The sequence below is a fragment of the Haliaeetus albicilla genome, chromosome 20 (genome assembly GCF_947461875.1).
Source record: "Haliaeetus albicilla chromosome 20, bHalAlb1.1, whole genome shotgun sequence".
In the NCBI taxonomy this organism is placed as follows: Eukaryota; Metazoa; Chordata; class Aves; order Accipitriformes; family Accipitridae; genus Haliaeetus; species Haliaeetus albicilla.
In genome coordinates this window covers 1254849-1266940 of record NC_091502.1, presented here as the reverse complement: position 1 = coordinate 1266940, position 12092 = coordinate 1254849, and the positions used below count along the sequence as shown (strand labels likewise).

Below are 12092 nucleotides of genomic sequence, written 5' to 3'. Positions count from 1 at the left end.
CCCTAACACGATTCCCTCCTCTGGGACCACAAGGAAGGCTTTGTCTATCTGTAAGGTAAGTGACTGGTCAACACCAAACATGGTCAAGTGACTGGTCAACACCAAACATGGTCAATCTTCCATGCTGTAAATCTTTATTCCATCACTGAGTTTAGCCTAAGGTCTGAAGCTTGCTTTAGGGAAGAGGCAGAAGACATGTAGCACGTGAGCATGGACCCACCCTTTTGTTTCTGTGGTCTGCAGGAGAAGGTGGGACTGGAAGGTGGGACTAGAAATCCTTCAGCCCAGTTCACTGACTCCATGCTCCCTAAATATAAGGTGCCTACCTTAGCTATGGCTACACTAAGGAACATTTTTGGGCACGGGAACTTGATTATCGATAGCATAAACTATTACTACAGTATCTGGAATGGCTTTGGTCTGTGCCAGTAGCACTCTCTCAGATAACTCTTGTGTGTAGTACAAGAGTTAGCAGAGACCACGGGTCACTCCTAATAAGAAGTCTGCATAGAGCCACCTTGTTTTGGAGGGTGAGACAGCAGTTGCATGGAAGTAAGCCTCTCCATCCCAGTTGGCCTCAAGGCCAAGAACAGTACTAGGAATGTTTAATTTATTAGTACGGAAACAGCCTTTCAGTAGAATTTACTTGGCCACATAAACATGTCCAAATTGTTGACACTCATATCTGACCTACTCACCCTAAAGTCCCTAAATACCTACTTGAGAAAAACATGTGTGTATGTGGCATGGACCATTCCACCTAAAAGGAAATATCTAGGAAAAAAAAAGCAAAATCGGGCACTGCATACAGCTAATGTTGGATAAGATGAGCCTCACCTCAAGTCTGAATTGACTGCTAGGCTAAGACCCAGCAACATGGACACAAAGGCACAAGGACACTTTCTCATACTCCTAAAACTGTTTTTCACCCTCCAGTGTAGAATTAGCCTGTAGGTCCTTAGGTCAATACGAAAAACATGTTCCTCCAGGAACTTCACTGCAGTAACTTCCACTGTGCTACTAAAGAGCCTGACACACCAAGAGTGGAGAAAAGGAGATGAAACACCATCATTGTGAGCTTAACTGTTTCCTAACTGGAGCCAGGTCCTGCTTAAGTCAGTAAGAGGGGGTTCCATAGCTCATGGAAATTAAACGTGCCATCCTCTGTGTCTCACATGGCAGCATGCTGACACCTCCATTATGGAAAGACTTTGGGGAAATTTAGATTGCATTTAATGTAAAAAGGATCCACTGTGTCGGGGAAGACTCGCATCAGCCCTCAGCAGAATGCCTGTGCAGGCCAACACGCTGATGAAGTTCTCTCTAATTCAATTCCCATGGGCGCAGCTCGGGAATTGTACCAATCCTCGTTATACTTCACTCTAAGCTTTATGCAGAAGTCAAAAAGGAAAACCGCATGGATGCTAATGAAAAGAGGCTTAAAACACAGCTGCATAAAAGCGCAGTGTCCAGCCTCCCTCAAAACCGTACCTGTGCACGCGTGTGTAAGCAGATGTGTGTATGCATTCGGCCTCGGAATAACGCTCCAAGACGCTGCCTCCACTCAGAGCGCCTGCCTGGGCTAACTGAGCTGGGAGAGGGATGGCTCTTGCTCTCAAAAATGGCTGACATCATCAGTCTCAGTGTCACTGCAACAGCTAAGTAAGGCCACAGAGGGAGAGTTCTCAGAGGGTCGTCTAGACATCAGCCTGCAGTTCTTGGAGATGCACGCGGCTGGAAAATGGAGTAGCGAGACAATTATAGCTGGAAGTCTGCCGCTCGGTGGCTAAGTCACAACAGAATTGGAAGGGAGAAAATTACTTCAGTCAAACAACATAAAGAAGAATGCTGTGAACACGCACTTGGTTAGTTATTTTTACCTAGCACTGATTCAGTTCCTTCTACCTACTATGGAGGAGAGAAGCATGCGAGTTTTCTCTGAGTAACTGAGTCCTGATTTGGTTTCCAATGTGCCCAGCTGGCAGCAGCCAGTGCGCACCCCGGGCTAGCCAAGAACTTCCCAGGTCACATCGTCACTGCCACTCGCTGTGGGGATCTCCCACACCTTAGCAGGGGAAAGGGTTTTAAAATAAACAAACAAACAAAAGTGTGTTTACAAATACTTGGGCCAAGTATATATGTTGGGACCTCGCCAACCTTGCCCCGGGCCTGCTCCCACACCCCGAGCCTGAAGCACCAATCCTGGCACCAGGGTTTTTTGCAGGCACAGCCGATGGGAGCTGGGCACGAGAGGTTCCACAAGTGCATTCGCTATGGAAGAGCAGCGTGGAAGTGCACGCCTGAGCTGCACAGCTACCACTGCTGCCGCTCCAGTCACCCGCTCACGGCTCGGGAACGGTGGCCACATGTTAACCCTGACGCACGTAAATCACTTGAAAAGACTCATGTTCCACTCGCGGCACCCATGGCTTCGTTTGGGATCCCCTGGGGCTTCTTGTCGTGCTGGGGACTCGCCAGACAAGGGTGCTGTTATGAACCTATCTGAAACCACAGTCTTTTGCACCCAACAAAATACCGTGAATGAATTATTCATTACAATGTTACCGAGTTCTTCCACAACCACAGAACCTGACACCCAGGGTTTTAATTAAATGGGATGTAAAGAAGGTTGTTTTTTTTTTTAATTAAGTAACTAAATTTCTTCCTGGTTTGACCCTGGACTGCTCCAATTGAAAACAGCTGCAATGATAGGAGGTAAAGTACTTGCGACTCAAATTTATCCTCCATGTTTCACACATCCCTGGCAACACCTCATTGTTTATTCCTATAAGCTTAAATGAGTAAAGCAAACTTCTGAAACTCATTTTCTTGGGCTTTTTTCAAGTTTGTTCTGAAAGCCCTCCTACATTGAACTTTAGGTGAAGCCATCAATATCAAAGAGCAAATCTCACAGCGCTTCATGCCTCTCTGGCCACTCACCCACACTGTGGAGTCTTCAGCGAACTCACTGCCCCCAGGATAAAATAAGGACAAAATTTGATGCTAGTGCCTAAAAATCTAGGACAGCCAAATAATTCCTCTGAGCTTGTGGAATCACTCAAATATTACCTCACCTACTCAGCATTGTTCAGCTTCTCTTGACAGGAATAACACATTCTCATTTGATATAAAGAAGGAAAGATTCAAGTATATAAGCTGCACATGTTAACACAGCTACATAAATTTCCACAGGCCAAACACTTGTGGATGTGTTCAAGAGGTGTAAATTCCACCACAAAACAAAATTAAGTGCCCAGCTCACTTTTGGTATGCCCATGATGCCTGACTGGGAAGGGATATACCGACTCCTGCACTCTGGGCGAGCACATCGACAGATGCTTCAACAAACCTTCGTTAGTGTGACTTAAGATGGGAAGAACAGAGGGGCACGGACTTGGTAACAATGCGCCAATGTGCAAAAGGCTGTTGCAAGCAAGACAGAGGCAATCTGCCTTTCATGTCCATTTGAAGAAACAGGGAGAACATATGAATAGGATAGGTACATGTTGGGATGGTTACCGCTGCCGGAGGTCTGAGAGTACAGATTACGCAGTTTTCTTCAAGATTAACTGCGCTGGCCTTAGAGAGGAAGAAGAGTCTGGAAAACCCCTTGAGATGAGCCCTTCCAACCCTATGTCCTCCACTATGACCAAGCAAAAGAGCCTCCCTCTTCAGGGGCAGCACCAGGCTAACGTGGCTACACTGGCTTTGGCCCCTGGGCTACTTGCATCCTGGTGCTCAGGGTAAACCCCAACCAGAGGGCTGGACGTTCACACTGATTTTTGCCTTTGAAAAATCTCCCACAATGTTTGAAGGCACCCCACAAAACCACCACAACCAAAGCCTGTGCAAAAATATGAAAACGGACCAATTTATCACTGTGATCTCTCTTTGACTGCACTTCCTTCCTTGGCATTAATTTTTAAAGGAAACCAGCAACTGCGATGTTTATATGGAGCGAACCACACCGCGTTCCCTGGCTGGGCCACACCAAAGCTTCTGAGATGCAATCCCACAGGGACACATCCTCTTCTCTGCCTTACGCCCGGCTCCCCACAGGCAGGAGGAAGACCCATTCACCCAGCCCCTGCCTTATCCCTTCCTGCGGCTGCCTTGCTCGGGCTCAGACCGGCAGCTCTGAGGAAGAGTCCCTCTTTCAGCTGCCTTCCTCCCGCAGAGCCAGAGGCTGAGGAGCACACATGCCATGGGGGTGTATTTGTGGGAGAAGGCAGGAGGCAGTGGGATAGGATGGGGAGGTGCACCAACCTGCCCTGGGGGGCCAAAATGCCTCCTCCTGGCTCTGGTTATCCCCATTTTATAGACAGTCGGTCCTGCATTCCTCACATACCCACCATTCCCAGAGAAACTGTAGCAAAGCCCATCGGTGTTTCTAAAAATGGAACGGTTGGAAATACGCAAAAAATAGAATTCCTGCTTTTAAAATAAACGCTGACTCGTCTCTAATACAAAGCATGCAGCCAAGTGCCTCCAGAACAAACACTTCACAAAGGAAGAAGGGGACTAGAAAAGAATTTCAGCTTCATTGCGGGCCTAAAGTTTATATCCACACTAATCAGATCCTGTAATCCTCGTTATCAATCACTAGCATTCTTGGAGCTATTCCAATGCACCAATTTTAGGAAAAGGATTTGCTTGGAGTTAGATGTTAAGAATGTTGTGAATAAGGATACATCCAAAGAACAATTACTTCACCAAGGATGTGGTACTCAAGTCTGATGGGACCCTGTCTTGAAAGTTTAGTGTCTTAAGCTGTTAGAAAGGAATGCACTTTTGGAGCTCCGGCTGTACATTTACAGTGCACACAGGGCAAAAGGATAAAACAAATGTTCTCCTCATGTTGTATGGTAGCACACCCCCTCTACCTAACAGGAGACTTGAGGGCCAGCTGGGTGAGGTTCAGCGCGGTGCCAAATACCTTCATTTCCTGGGGAAATACAGAGAACTGACGGGAGGCTGGCTCCCGCTGGCAGATCTGCGAGGTCTGATCCCGGCAATGGAAACTCTGGCACCTAGTTCTCCCCATGCAAGGTCTGCATCTCATGCTTTTGAGGTCTGCTGCCTAGTTGTGCCAGGTACCTAATGCCACAAAGTCAGAGATGAGCTGTGACACCGGGAGTTAGCCGGGGACCCCGTTGCCTCTAAGCACCCCACGATGACAGGGCACCCGCAGCCACGCTCCTGGCTGTATCCCGGCACAGCGGCTCCCTGCCTAACACCCCAGGTCCCAGAGGGAGAGACAGACGCCCGGGAAGTCGGCCTGAAGGGTTACTTACTCAGTTACGGTGTTAAGACAGCAGTCATCTTTTGCAGAAGACATAGCATCACGCAGCTTTGCAAGTGAAATATGGATCGATAGATCATAAAGATCTTCAGTAAAATACTCAAAAGGAAGAACGTCCAGAAGAGCTTCCTCTCTGACTGACAGCAGGCCTGGAGAGAGGGCAGCAGTACTGCCGGCCACCTCTCCTTCCCCCAGGTGAGAAAGCCTGGCCAAGTGCATACAGGGGGATGATACGCTTCACACGCAAAAGGCCTTCCATATACATCATGTTAGCAGTTTTCCATGGAATCACATTAGCATTTCCTTGTGTTCAAACCATATCACATTCAAATCTGTTTTTCCTAAAAGGCTTTGATTGTGCATCACTGTGGGAAACTGCTAATGCAAGAAGATTGACCTATAGGTTCTCCTGCATGAACACCCGCAGTGATCTGTGCTAATTGAGCCCTCAGTGGCTTGTGAAATCCTGCAGGGGGGAGGAAGGGTGGAGCATCCACAGGACCTATGTCTTGGAGAACTGCAAAAAATAAGAGTGTGGGGGACAGGTAAGCACTAATGTTAGTGTGTTTTATCTACTTAAAGATCTGATTCAGTGGCAGGGATTGCCTTGGACAAGGGGCCAATGCTCCCAAGCAACAGCACTGAGGCATTTTCCATGAAAAGTATCTGTAAATGCTTGGACTCTCTATAGAAGTTATTTCGCAACAACAGGACTAAGAACAAAAGGAGCAAGAACTTGTCTATCTAGTTCCCTCCTGTGGGGGGAAAGGAGGAGATGGCTGGCCATTCCCAGTGGCTTCTGCTGAAGATGTGGGTGCTCCGCTTCCCCATAAACCAGAACACTTGCTTATGAGATTAAACAGGATTCATATGCCTACATTTGTGCCTGGGAGTATAAAACGAGGGCTGGATTCTCTTTGGCATTTAAGATAACACACCATGCTAACAACCAGCTTTAGAAAACACTGAGCAAAAGGCAGAAATAGGTCCCCGAGTCCCTAAAAGAAACGTACCTCTCTTCTGCGCACCCACCTCAGGAGTCTGAGTAATACCCCATCTCTTCAGGGCTGTCTCTCCCCCTCCTCTCCCCTCCGAGCAGTCAGCTCTGCCTCGCGCAGCCCCTCCAGCCCAAGACTCCCAAGCAAGTCACCACCAAGAAGCCTCGGTCCCAGCATCAGTCCTGCAGGACGTGCAGCAGGGCAGGCATGGGAGCCGCAGGCTTCTGCCTCCCACAGGAATGAATTCTGGTTTCTCTACTCTAGGTGTCCCTGTGGAGGCCTCATGCCCTGCGTGAAGTAATTCAAGATCTGTTGATGAGGGAGAGATAAATTAGCTACCTCATATGTGCTGCAGGGTAAGAAACTGCACGTTGGCAGCTGGGCCAGAGTAATTTGACAGAGACAAGTAGGTTTGGATAGGCCAAGCCAGCAAGTAACCCTAAGGGAGTCTCGAAAAGCCACGTGAACTGCTTGTGCCTCCGGTCAGTTCTGCGCCTACTGGGCAGCGTGTGGGATCGCATCCTGCCACAGACCACTGGGTAAATGGTTTTCCCTCAGGTGCCCTGATTTTTGCATCTGTCATACAGGTACCCTGATGGGGATGGCTTTGTAAAACTCTACGAGCCCTCCTGATGAGGAACGCTGCACAGGAATGCTTAAAAAAAAAGTGGGTTTTTTTGTTAAGGAAAGGCACAGCAAGAAAATACACACAAAAAAGATTAATTATTGTTGAAGCGTATTGACCTCAGCAGCAGGGTTATTAGCGTTATAAAGGATTCTTCATTACACTGAGCTTTGCTATTAGCAGACACCACTTTTTGGAAAGGGTACCACCACCGCCAGCTCCCTGCCTGCTGTTCTTCACAGCACGGCTGCAGGACCGAGTACACCGCCAGACCAAACAAACACAGAGTAACCCTTATCGAGAAATGGCCAATCTGGCTCCTATTGTAGCCAGGTAATGAGGGTGAAAGGAAGCCTGAAGCAGAACAAACTGTTAATGACCCAAGGGTCTGCTAATTTTCTTTCCTCCTCATTTCTCTCTTTCAGCGGACAGTGAGTTTGAGGCCAATAGTTCTGGGGAACTCTGGAAGTGGGGAACATTTTCAAAGCCTAAACAAAGACCAGGCGCATAGAGAGACTCCAGAACAGGAGTCTGCATGGAGACGTTTCAGAAAGGAAAGCAAAAGACGCAGGATTTTGGCAGGGGTCATGCTGACTGGGAGCAGAATGTAGGTGGGAGAAAAGAGCTTGTTGGGAAACGCGAGGTTGCAGTATCAAGCTGGAAGGTTGCCACAGTGTGGACTAATGCTTTGGCAGCTGCAGACAAAAGGAAGGAGGAATGTAAGAAGTAACATGAAGAAAAAGTGTCAAGAGATGTCTGGGAGTACCAAGACCTGTGAGGAAACAGAAGAGGCAAAGATGATGCTAAGGTTGGCAGAGGGGAGGACAGTGATGCTACTGACAAGGAAGAAGAGTGGGAAGGAAACAAGTTCTGGAGAGAAGGATGAGAGAAAGATAAGGCATTTCTCCTCCCAGTTGGAAACACACCTCGATCTTAATGCTGTCTCAGAAAAACAGAGATCGATTATCAGATTTTCTTCTTCTGTTTTGTTTTGTGTTTTTATGTAGGGGTGACCACATAAACGGGGAAATTGACTCCAGTCCATGTCGACCTCCACCGTATCCTTGCTGTACCCTTGTCCAGAGGAGCTGAACCTCAAAGCAAACTGCTCAACCTTAGATCTGTCTATGATGTTGCAATAGTTCTTGCAGAAACCTGCAAGCGGTCCTGTAGAATGATCTGCCTAAAAATCACAAGTATCTGCACAAAACTTGGGCAGATGATGTTTCACCTGCTTCAATTTAAACACATACATGTATTAGTCAGGATCTCCATCTGGGCTCTGATCCTGCAGTCTATTAGATCCACTCATCTGCAAAAGCACAGCAAAGGTTTTCAGCTGCTATAATAAATACACAGAGTTGTAGACTCTTTAATTCACCTCTTCATCTGTAAAATTTCCACGGTATTAACCATTCAAACATTATAGACAAAATATAAGATGGGAAATAATTTGGGATATTTTTGAAAAATTAATTTCATTATACTGTATTCAGAGTCTAATGCTTCCTTACAACAAATGCTCTCAAAGACAGTAATAGGACAGCAACAATTCTCTCAAATTGTCATTGTTACTACTATCTTTTGCTGTTAATATACAATAACACTAATGATTCTTTATACCTGCCTGCAGCAGGAAACCAGCCAGTCTACCAGAACAACCTTTCCTATGTATGTTTTTGCTGTGCTGTTTTCAGTTAAAATATTTATGATGGGTTTTTTTCTTTCTTCCCCATCCCTGTAATTATTATTTGTAAGGGGTATATTGCACAGCAAATGGAATCTCTCTACACTTCCACTACATTTTTTTGCAGCAGACTAATTACCCAGAGCATACACATTTTCTCCCTTCTGGCTCCCCTTATTTTGTTAAGTTTCTTTGAAACGGGGTGCCTAGTACTGCTGATGCTGGAATGACTCTTGGCCAGTATCAGCATCGGTGATAAACCCTAGCTAGTGTTTTGGTTAGAGGTCACTTGTAATTAGTAGTCATTGTCCTTTGAATTTAACAATGGAAAAATAAAACTTTATAGAAACAGATTAGCCTGGCCATCAAAATTACAGTACTTTAGCATTCAGGAGAGAGGATTACATGACACACTATCTCGCAGGCTGATAACAGCAGATAGCTAAGGATTCAGATGCAAGAGCAGAAAGTCTGTAAAATAATAAAAGGAGAGAAAGGAGGATTAACTGTCCAGATGTTAATGTGATACATGATACTGACACCTCTACGCTCCTGTTTTAGTGAGTCAGGCCTCCTCTTGTACCCAGTGAAGACAACTTGGGGCACTACTACCAGTTTCAGTGAGAGCAGCTTCCAAACCCGAGGTGCTACCCAGTTCCTCTACACACGTCCCCACCTTCTGCAGATATCTGGCATGTGTGTGCGTGCCTCTTAGCCTTGGGCAAGTGTGTTAATAAAATATTAATACTCAACTTCTTCACAAAGTTGTGTAGTTGACAGCTTTGCATGTATTCGTTTCAGCTGCTGCACGTAAATGAAAGCTTCTATCTCCAACTCGTATCAATTTACAAATCCTGATTATCATAAGGATTCATGATAAAATACACTTGACCCTTATTTATTCCAGTCATTTTTGCAGAATTACTGCTTATCAGCTCATGTGCGAGTTAACAAAGTGAAGAAGAAAATGTTTTTAACTCCATCACAACGGACAGAACAGAATGGGAACTACTGCTAAACTCAGTAAATATAATACAAGATATCCTTCTTGATACAACTCACTTTAAATCTATTTTTGGGCACGTTTATTTTAGCTACTATGTCAAATTAAACTCAGTATCAAAAAGAAAACAAAAAACACAACAAACAAACCACAAACATCCCCAGCCTCTGCTTTAAAATCTAACAGGAAGCAAACACAAACCAGCCAGACACTGGTACTTATCAAATCTGAAAGAAGGGAGTTGTCTGGCTGGATTAAAACGGATGAGGTTTGTTTGAGTGATGACATTTGTCCTACCATTGCTGAGGGGAAGAATTTTGCAGCTCTTTCTTCAGCTTATACTCCTGAAGATGAGAAGATTACTCCTACCACACAAACACACGCACATACAAAGATGCACATTTCCACGCATCGGAGATACAAAGTACCGAAACTTGCATTATCTGCAGTGTCCTTCCCAAATCACCGCAAACTTGAACGCATTCCTGAGCCTTGCACATCATTTCCCACTTCTGCCAAGGGAGAGCTCATTCACTGAGAAGTCGACCACTCTGGGCTGAAAATTTTTTTTCACTAATTTATAAAACGCAAGTAATTAACAGTGCGCGCATGTGTATGCGTGCGCATCCATGTGTGTGTCATTTATTTTTATTCCCGCTAATGCCTCTTTTAAAGTAGACCTGGCTAGCATCAAATAAATTTACCCATAAAATCAAAGTAGGAAAACACAGTTACCGCACAGCATCTGAATTGTTACGAATGAGTCGAACTTTGAATTCCCTCCCCTTAGAGCTGCCCGGGCATGGAGATAAAATTACAACAATTCATAATTTGCCATATCGTTTTTGGAAATGTTGGCTACTTGCTGACATGTAACGTTTTAACTTCAGAGCCAAAAAAAAAAAAAAAAAGAAAAAAAGAGAGTGCCGGCTTGTAGCTGGAACACAACCCCAAATCCCAGCAATTCTGCTCCGTTTTGCCCGGGAGCGTGTCCAGGAGCGGGATTTCTTGAACAGAAAATAACCTCTGAAAGGAAAAGTATTTCCAAACGTGTCATGTGGGTTTTTGGTTGGTTTGGTTTTTTGGGGTTTGGTGGTTTGGTTTTTTTTTTTTTTTCCCTCCTCCTTAAAGGAGAAGGAAAGAAATCCTAACAGCGGGAAGACTTGTCAGCGCTTAGCCATCCATAAAAAGCGTTTTTCTCCCCCGCGCTCCTCCTTTTCGCCCGCAGCCCTGGCGTCGGTTTGTCTCATCTCGCCGCCGGAGCCCCGGCCCCAGCCCCCGCCCGCACACCGCCCCACCGCCGCCGACACCGGGCCGGGCCGCCGCCGCTGCCCCGCTGGGGGCACAATGCTGCGGCCCGCCGCCGCCCCGGGACCCGGCACGGCTCGGGGAAGGATGCGGGGCAGCCCCGGCGGCAAAGTTTGGGGCGGCGGGATGGTGCGTCGTCCCGTCCCGTCCCGCCCTTCCCGGGACGCGGCCGGGAGCCCCGGCTCTTACCTGCCACCGGCCGCGGGCTGGGGTCTCGGCGCGCCGCGGGCGGGAGCGGGGCTGCAGCTGCGCGGCGGCGGGGCCAGGGCGCAGCGGCGGCGGCAGCAGCAGCGGCGGCAGCAGCAGCGGCAGCAGCAGCAGCGGCGGCGGCAGCAGCCCCGGCCGGCGTCAGTCAGGCGGGAGCCGCCAGGCTGTATTAGTGCGCCGGGCTGGACCGCGGCCAGCAGCGCCGCTGCCGCTGGCCCGCCCCTGCGCCCCCCCCCGCCGCGCCGCCCCGCGCTCGCACACTCACACACAGGGACGCGCTCGCACACACGCACTCGCATACAGGGACACACTCGTGCGCACACGCGAGTGCACCCCCCCGCCCCCGTTCCCCGAGCTCGCCCCCCTCCAGCGCACGGACGCGGTCACCCCCCTCACAGGCTTCACCCCACGGCGCCGACGCGCGCCCGTCCCCACACGACCCACCCTTCACACACACACGCACGCACGCACCCGCCCTGTCCCGCACACGCACGCTCGCCCCCAGCCCAGCCTCCCGCGGGAGGGCAGCCACCTCAGGCGCCGCCATTTCTCTGCCCCCGCGGTTCCCCGCCGAGGGGACGCCCCGCTCCCCGCCCTGCCCTGCTCGCCGCGGCCCAAGGCGAGGCCGGCGGCGGAGGCCGGGCCTGGGGCCGTGCGGGGTCGGCGAGGCTTTTGTATGGGACCGCCGAGGCCCCCCCCGCCGCCCCGGGGCAGAGCCTCTGCCCGCTGCCGCCTCAGCAGCCTGCGGCCCCTCGCACAAGCCGCCGAGCACCCGAGGACGGCCCGAGGGGCCAAGCGGGGCGCGGGGCACCCTCCCCTCCGTCCCGCGCCGCGCTGGGTGATGCCGACCGGGCTTTTGGGACGCAGGGGACAAACCCCGGCTGCGGGGAGAGACTGGGAAGGTGCCGCTCTGGGGCGGCCGGACGACGGCGCAGGGATTTGGGGGCCAGGCTGCGCCTTCC

At 49.1% G+C, this 12092-nt stretch overlaps 1 protein-coding gene across 3 annotated transcripts in view; it reads right to left on the bottom strand.

Moving 5' to 3' along the window:
- SMAD9 (SMAD family member 9) overlaps positions 1-11248 on the bottom strand; it is a 43941-nt gene extending 32693 nt beyond the window's left edge. For all 3 annotated transcript variants that reach the window (XM_069807968.1, XM_069807970.1, XM_069807969.1), the window contains exon 1: positions 11113-11248. The gene's annotated coding sequence lies outside the window, so the exon portion shown is untranslated. The remainder of the gene's footprint in view (positions 1-11112) is intronic.
- Between the last annotated feature and the right edge of the window lie 844 nt (positions 11249-12092).